This window comes from Halichoeres trimaculatus, unplaced genomic scaffold (genome assembly GCF_033239565.1).
Source record: "Halichoeres trimaculatus isolate MK-OKI-2021-1 unplaced genomic scaffold, fHalTri1.1 fHalTri1_scaffold_19, whole genome shotgun sequence".
Taxonomy (NCBI): domain Eukaryota; kingdom Metazoa; phylum Chordata; class Actinopteri; order Labriformes; family Labridae; genus Halichoeres; species Halichoeres trimaculatus.
Genome location: NW_027437197.1, coordinates 9,098,068 through 9,105,827, shown reverse-complemented (window position 1 = coordinate 9,105,827; position 7,760 = coordinate 9,098,068). Strand labels below are relative to the sequence as shown.

Genomic DNA, 7,760 nt, shown 5'->3' with positions numbered 1-7,760 from the left:
TGGGGATATGTCTCAAAAGCTGAGCTGTCCAGTGATGCTGTGAAACCATTTCTTCTTCAGTGTGTGCGTGGGCTGACCTGTATGCACCACTGTATTCAATAAAAGCATTGGGATTGTGAAATAAACAGTCTAAAAATAAGCCAAACTGGAAACTCAAAAGTCAGATGACGCTCTTCGAGAAACTGTGAATTCTCCTTCAAATACCTTGATATTTAAGTTATTGCTTGACTTTTTGAACATATGCATTTTTGCTATCATGTCAAGGGTTAGATTAAAAACTACAGATTTTTGTCTGTTAGTCTAGCAAACTAACATCTACAGATTGATTTATGGGAGCTTGCCTGGTTATGTGCAAAAGTAGAAAAAGAAGCAACTGACTTACACTACTTAAAATGCAAAAAGTGAGGCGTTATAAAGACTGTAGGACTTGGTGGAGGGATTGTAATTCAGCTCGGGCCCGGGGTATTTTTAGCCTGTAATTGATAAGATTTTTTATTAATGTGTCATGCATAAATAATACGAACCGCCCAAAATAAGCTTCAGAGAGACAGTCATTTAGAAAAAAGAGATCAGAATCCAAAAGAGGCTAAATTCCAAATGTGGAAGAAAAAAGCATCATTCATCATATTTCTGATTTTTGACCCAAACACTCTTGCCAATTCTGGCTGCAGATGATGAAAGATTTGAGAAGAACAACTGCCAGTATGAAATGTGTCACAGCTACAGCTGAATGTTGGTAAGCTGAACAATTACTTATCTCTTGTCCGCCTGTCTGTTACAACTCATCAAGCTCCCCTTCCACAACACTTACTCACACCTCTCTTCACATCATCTATCAAAGTGACAAAAAGGACAAACTTGAGGCCAAAGCAAACCAGCTGTTGGCTGTCTTGGAGTCAGTTATCATCACTTTTCCATCTTTTTCTTTATTTTCCCTGCAGCCTGTTTTGTTAAACTAACATTATATGCATGCAGCGTGTGTATGAGTATGGAAATTATTCTTTGTTCAGACTGGAAATAATTTCAGGAGCAATTTAAAGGCAGTAGTATTTATGAAAAATGGTCCAATATCCTGTATATACTGCCCCTAAGCTTCTGAATCAATTCCCTTTGCATTTTTGAAGCGACCGAACAGAAATGATGAACCGCTCTGAGCTGATGTATGTGGATTGGCTGTGTTTCCAAATAAGCTGGGCCTAATATTGAAATAAGATCTGCTGCATTTGACATGGGGAAAGCCTGGACGTCCCTGACTCGACAAGATTACCAGAGCGTGGCTTCATCACACGCACACACACAAACAAACACACACACACTGCATACAGAGGATTTATGGCTGAATAAAACCTTCATCACAGATGCAGTAATATGGAAATCCTGCTCACGTGTGTTCATATTGCAACTGCAGCAAAGGGGCCTTTCCCATAAAGCAGCAAAAATGACACAGAGGTGAAGGTGCAGAAATCTGCTGAGCTGTTATATAAGTGGGGTCTGAGCATCCCCCCTTATGTGAGCCAGGCATTGTGTTCAAAGCCTGCTGTAGAGTGGGGGACACTGCAGCTGCACCAGTTTGGCTCACATCAGAGCGGATGAAGAGTCGATCAGCAACATGCAGCAGCAAAAGCTCACCTCAGGAGAGGGCAACAAACAATCTGGACTCAACCCAGAGCTTTTCCTGTGACTGTATTTTCCTTTTGTAATCCAAACTTGACTGCCCTGTGTAGCTTTGACCTGATGTGGGATTACTGATTGATTCTCTCCAGGGCTGCTCAATATTTGATAAACACATTTTATTTCTGCGTTAAAATAAAACAATTTGAAAAATATAGAAATATAGCTACCATCCATGTAGCCTCACACAGAGTTTGCATTAAAAAGTCCAGTTCACAATCACGTAGCAAGTTTCTTGTGATGTTGAGTGGGCAGCTAAACTTCTCACTCCCTGTTTCACCAGATTTTTCCTGCCAGCCTCCTAATGTCTGCAAGAAGTCAGTGTGAGCAAATGTGTGAAAGCAGCAGGTGAAAGTCAGGACAAATCACTGCTACCCACCGAGTGGGCAGAGTGATGACGTTTATATCTTGCTGTCAATGCGAGGACCAGTGGGATGCCTCATAATCTTTTCTACTTGCCACATCAGGCTCCTAAGACGAGTATTTTTCAATCAAACTAAATAAATAAAAGTTGACATTAAAAATATCTGTTTTTCTGAATTTCTCTCTGTGGGCTATGAAAGCTCTGATGTCATTGAAGGGATTCCTCCTCCAGTCCTTACTGCCTCTTTTCCGTCTCTGTGTCTGTGTATATCTGTGTGTGTAAATGTCAGCAGTGGGACCCCTCCTGTGCCCCCATGGAGGTGACTGCTGCTCTTTACAGCCTGACAGAACGGGCACCTTGGGGAGCTGGCACTGAGGTCTTATTGTGCCTCACCGACACATGCAGCTAAGAGCGCAGCACAAAAACTGGCATCAAGGGGAAATGAACATAAAAACAAATGCACCAAAACTCCAAACCAGACACACAGCATTCCCAGTCAAGCTTCTACAAACTGTACTTTTGACTCAGAGGATGTAAATAAATTCTCCTCACAAACTGACCATGAACCCATAACTGCAGTCCACTAGACTGCAGCGAGGCCCCGCTGGACGACGCAGCTCTGTGAGTCATTCTGAGACAACGCAGGCCACAGCGCTTGTGCCAGAGTGTTCCCACTTTCCAGAAGAAAAAAAAGAGCTGCCCCGTCCCGCTCGGGGTATTTCTCTAAACACATCGCCTTGGGTGTACATGTCTGGAATGAGTCACTCGTCAAGAGGCATCCCTCATGACAGACCCCGGCGAGCCTAAAATAGCCTTTACGGCCACGAAACTGATTGATATCAGTCTCTCCAAAGTTAAGGATGCTGTTTTTCTGTAAATGGGAACACAAACAGACAGACATGAATTAAAATATGCAGACAGATCTGCTGCAGGAGCTCAGAGAGGTGACTTTTCTTTCTGTCTTCTTCCAACAAAACAAGTTTTATCAAAGAGAATGGCTATGGGGTCAAAAGTGCATCTTACAAGTTATGTAATTATCTTCTGGATTCAGGTAGAGACCGAACATGTTCACCATTGTGTTCCATCACTTCTTCTTTTAACAGCACTGTGAAATTTTGGGAACCCCAGAGATCGGTCTCAAGGGTTTTGAAAGTTAAATGTCTTGTTCTTGCCTGATGTAGGGTTTCAGCTGCTCAACAGTTTCAAGTCTCTGTCATCAGGAATCAAGTGTTTCTAATGGGGAAAAAGTTGGTACTGTTGGCAGGTCCGTTTAGTGCCAGGACTCTTCCACTACAGAGCTATGCTTTTCTCATAGATTTTATATGTAGTTTGTATATGTAGTCGTGCTGTATTACACCCATGATTTCTAGGAAATCTGCCAGATTTTGATTCGTTAGACAACAGGTAACTTTTTGACTACTTTTTATCGCAAATAGGTGAAGGCCAGAGGATCTGTTTGTTCTTCAGGATCAAGCATGGTGTACTTATGTGATTTTGAACCAACGCAGCCATTTCCACTGCAGGGTCATGTCTGTTTTTAATGATGTGCTTCCAGAGAGCATGGCCATCCAGTTCTGGTTTTGGACCTTGTCTTAGATTTGCTAATGCCTTCAATGACATCATGCACAGTCGATAATAATGCCTCCGATTTTGTTGCGATTTTATACTCAGGAATATTATTATGAAATCCCAAATTGAACTAGTTCTTAGTCAAAACTGAACAAAGGAAATCTTTGACAGTGCAGAGGTGCCTGATCAAAACAAAGCCCAAATATTTTAAAGGGGATCTGAGCTGTGATCAGAAGCTCAGAGTGTGTATTTCCTTTTTGTTCAACCCCATGCTGTCAAACATTTAGAAAATTGACGACATGGGGTTGAACTAAAGGAAAGACACACCTTGTATAAAACACTGGTAGTCTGCACAAACCAGACCCTACTTTCAGGGTCCACGTATCTCAGTGCCTAGAGTTTTGTTTTAAGTATAATGCATGTTGGGTTAGGACAAGAGGTTGACCCAGCCATACAAAATATTCTACCCTGCAGTACTTTTGAGGTACTGTCCATCTGATTTGTGAAGCACTGACTGACCAGTTTTGTTTAACTCAGCTTAATCTGATCAGAAAGTCTATCTGTGCACGTGGTCTCAACTGTTATTGTTCTGCTTCTGCCTCATCACCAGTAACACTCAGTAAAAGCCATGTGAGTGCTGATGCCAAGGCCTTGCCTCCACTGCGTTTCAGAGATAACTCGGTGGGCTTCAGATCATGAGTCATCCCAAACCATCTCTACTTCTATCATACCAACTCTACGGGCGGATCTTTGTTTCATCTGTGGATAGAGGAGTTAACCAGAAACGAACAGGCTATTTTAGCTGCTTTTAGTGAATTCTATACCAGCTCTATCTGAGCTTCTGGTTAAGCACTAATCCTACCTTACTGACAACAGACTCACCCTTTCTTTCTGTGTCTGTCATGTCCCCAAAGGTGTTGATGTACCCTTAGGAAACTGTTGATACATCACACTGTACTCATCATAGGTTTGCATCTGTTCCGAAATCAACAGTTGATCTGATCCACGGCAAACTGAATGTGTTTTTTATCCCGAAACTGACACTCTATGCTTTTTGTCCCACTTCCTGCCCCTGTTGTTCTTCTTTGCTTTTCTTGTGACGTACAATCTATTGAAAATGGTGCATAACTCAGGCTGAAAAAGGGGCTTCTAGGACCTAACAGAGCTGTATTGCAGTAAGGTGAATTTCCAAGGGAGTTAAGAACATATCACTCCACCACCCACACATCCTGAAGACAATGGGTCTTCTCAGGTACGTATGAATAACGGAATAAGAGGATGGACTAGTCTGTGTAGGCCACAGGAAAAAGAGTAACTCCTGAAACGATAGCTTCATTCTGTTGGCCCAAATTAGGAGGTCTGACAAACTGTTGTAGTTTATTCATCAGTTGACAAGCAGATAAAACTCATACCAACTTTCTTAACAATCCAATCGAACACACTGAGGCCCCTAAGAAATAAGGCAAAAACTCACTTTCTGAAATCGACTTGAGCCTGAATCCAAAAACAAGTCAGTCCTCATTAGACCCTGTATTGAAGTGCCCAACTACAGAGCAATTAAACATTCAAAGCCTTGTACAAAAATAGTTTTGCTCACCATGGCCACTTTCCCCAGTACCTTACATCTCTACAAGGGTGTATTTTTATCTAACCGACCTGTTTTAATGATATGAAGCCTTTCGGTTATGCATATTTAAGAGAGCATCTGGTTTGAGTGACAAGTGAGTCTGCTGAATGTCAAGTCATTTTATCTCAAGCTGTTGAACTTAACCTCATGGCCGTGTTGTGGTGTTTCTGCCTTTTAGAGAATTTTCATGCAAATGTTGGACAAATGTTTGGCCTGCTTGGGGCTTTTTCTGTCTTTGGACTGATCCAGTTTTCCCAGAGAGTTTAGAGTTTTGTTTAGCAACAAAACATCCTGCTACTTATGACATATCTTGAAAAGCTGCATGTTTGTAGTCTTGCCGGATCAAGTCAGGTCCAACTTTAAAACCCTTTGGGAAAAAGTTGTCAGTAAAGAAAAAATAAGCAAATCATCTAAAAGAGAATCCATCATCAGCTTTACAGGCGTTACACTTGCAATATGGATCTTAAATCTCAATTTATCCCGAGAAAAAATATCATTCCAGAGGAAAATTTAGAGAGCTGTTTGATATGTGTTGAATGGTAACATCCATGGTATTGTACACACAGGCACTCCTCTATACTGTGACCAACATAACGTCTAGGAGCAAGAAAACGTGAAGGTAACCCCCGCTCATGGCAGAAACACGTCAGCGAAATCATGTTACATAACACTTGCACTCCAACTTTAATCATTTCCAAACAATTTGTGCGCTGTGCAGAGGCCGAGCGCGGCCGCTTTGCGCACATGACTGAGCAGGCCATACAGGGACCGCACTGGCGGATTGTGCAGGTGTCATCTCTCGCTATTGGATTACTGTGGGAATTCCCTACGTCATTTTCTTTTTATGCATCTCTTGCACAAGACGCATGCATGAAACCAAAATCGATTTATGATCTCCTTCAGTGCCAAAGCACAACGGCAGCAGAACACGATACGCAAAAAGGCGACGCTGCGGTTGTTAAATGACAGATTCTGCTGCTTGAGCAACATCATCATCATCATCATCGTTATGAGCAGCACTGTTTGAAGCCATGAACACCTACACGGTCCCTCCATGTCTGACTGCACTGTGTGTCAGAGCTTACCTTTGGCGCAGAGGTGCGGGATGGAAGACGCGGTGTTCGGATGGTGACAGCGCTGCCACCAGCACCTGCTCAGTGGTTTCTGCGCGGGGATATCACGGTTTAGGTCGTTATCCCTGCAGTCCAAATGAGGAGAGACGGGCGGGGTGCCGCGCTACCCCCCTCCCTCCCTCTCAGATCCCGAGCCAGGGCAGCTTTGGGCTCGAAGTCACGTATCGAGACGGTATCCCTGTGAAAAGCTGCGGCGCTGCAGAGACACCTCGGCCCTCTTCGGCAGCAGCCTCCAGAGGTGTGCGCATAAACTCCGGCAGCACCTCCCTGCCACTCTGCTGCTGCTGCTGCTGCTGCTGCTGAGTCCTCAGGCGTGCAGTTTACACAGGCATGGCATCCTTATTTCTCCCTCTCTGCATCGCACTGTACTGCAGTCAGTGCCGACGTCCTCCCACCACCCCCGACAGATGTACAAAATCTGACTGGGTAAAATATGCAACCGCTGTCAAGGCTATAAAAGAAAGAAAAAAGGAGAATCGTAGCCTAAAGAAGGATGGCGTAATATTTTCTTATGTGCAGTACGAGTGCGATTCTTCCTCTTGGAGGCTGCGGAGGGATTATTTCTGAAGCTTAAGGAGCCTGAGATGTAGTTTTTGCTGTTTGATTACATATATTCACTGCATATTAATGTGGGAGACGCCAAAGTGGGCGGAGACAATGAGAGAATGGGGAGTGAGGGAGAGGGATGTTGTCAACCTGTGGAGCATTAACACTGCACAGACACAGCTCAGTACATTTACAACACTTCAGTGCAGTTTTTAAGGAGGGACTACTTCTCATTCTATTATTTTATTCTGCTGCTGATGTTCACTTTGATAAATTATACTCTTTAACCAAATCATGCAGAAAACTATTGCCCTACAGATATGGTCACATCAAGCAGGGTCTAAGATGTAACCACAAAAACAAGTTGACAATAGCTCCATCTTGACCATTACAACAGAATGTATTCAAATCCATTCATGCATCATGATAAAAACATTGATGGAATATGTTAACAATGACTTCTTTCATTAAAAACTTACAAATCTTACCTGTGGGCGAATTGAGCTGTTGCTGCCCTCCTTCCTAATGATCTGGTTACTTCTGGTAGCTCTCTTTATCCCACATTTGACATGGCGCAGGTGAATACACATTCCTGTAATCAACATATAGCTTTAAGTGTGGCATCTCTTGTATATTCAGCTGTATTTTGTTAGTCAGTGCTAAAAATTAAGATGATTTGTATCCATACCAAAGATTCAGGCCATACCGAAAAGGTGGCACCTGTTATATCACCACAAGTAAACACGGAGGCAGAGTACAAATGCATTCATTCATCAGTGCTGCAACTTCACACCTCCCTCTGTCGCAGAGACAGTTAGGTGTTCTCGAGGAAATGCTGCCCTCTGGTGGC

At 43.1% G+C, this 7,760-nt stretch overlaps 1 long non-coding RNA gene across 1 annotated transcript; it reads right to left on the bottom strand.

Moving 5' to 3' along the window:
• Positions 1–6,313: 6,313 nt before the first annotated feature.
• Positions 6,314–7,710, bottom strand: LOC141808765 (uncharacterized). The gene is made up of 3 exons (XR_012599923.1): positions 7,599–7,710; positions 7,399–7,502; positions 6,314–6,815 (listed from the first exon to the last, which is right to left on the bottom strand). It is a non-coding gene; the product is annotated as an uncharacterized LOC141808765 (long non-coding RNA).
• Positions 7,711–7,760: the final 50 nt, after the last annotated feature.